Here is a 981-nt window from a genome sequence, read left to right on the forward strand (position 1 = left end):
GGGGCCCCTCCACCACCTGAATATATTACCCAAAAAAGGACCACGGCCCTGAGTACAGAGATGCATAGATGTACAAAGTGAAGGAGGGAGGGGGGGGGGTGGTGGTGGTGGTCAAAACCACACAACCACTCAACCCCTAAGAGCAGCTAGCCACACATCAATATGAGCCCGGTCACCGGGGGGCAGCCTCGCCCGCCAGAGAACGGCATCGTCACGGCAGGCTTTGAGGGTGACTGCAAGGGACTGCCGGTCATTGCGGAAGACGACCGCATTCCAACGTTTCCAGAGCCTCCAGCAACAGAGGAGGATGAAGGCAGCGGGCGACGCCCCCCCACAGCGGGAGACGCATCTAGGCAGTGGATGGACTCCACCGTTCTCCCATCCGTCGATATGCCGAGGCATTGCCAGAACTGCGCCGCAAAGGGGCACCCGAAGATGAGGTGGTTTGCAGTTTCAAGCGCGGCCGAGCAGCAGGGACACCCAGCCTCCACCACCGCCAGGATGGTTTTCCGCAGGAGCACATCCCTCGTATGGATGCGAGCCAGGGACAGTAGCCAACCGAAGAACGCAACGCGCGATGGAGCCCGGGACGACCAAAGGAAGGGCGCCGGCGACCACGTGGTCCCCCCGAAGCGGGCAAGGGTGTAAACCCCCCGCGACGGGAGTTTCCCCTTCGGTCCCGAGCAAAGGACAGCCACCCTGGAGTCAGGACCATCCAGGGGCGGCACCTCCTCCATGAGACGCTGCACGGAGGCGCACTCACGCACCGCCAAGGGGGTGAGCCGGGGAACGAGAAGGGCACGGACGCCGCTGTGGCGGGCCTCCCAAACCGACACCTCCCGGCGAAGTGCATGCGAGAACAAGGCGGGGAAGGCCACGATGAGCGCCCCGCACGGAAGCCACCGATCATGCCAGAACGACGTCCGTCCGCCTCCCCCACTTCCACCCTTGTAAGGGCCCGGTAGGTCGGCAACAGCTCGA

The sequence above is a fragment of the Triticum dicoccoides genome, chromosome 7A (genome assembly GCF_002162155.2).
Source record: "Triticum dicoccoides isolate Atlit2015 ecotype Zavitan chromosome 7A, WEW_v2.0, whole genome shotgun sequence".
NCBI lineage: Eukaryota > Viridiplantae > Streptophyta > Magnoliopsida > Poales > Poaceae > Triticum > Triticum dicoccoides.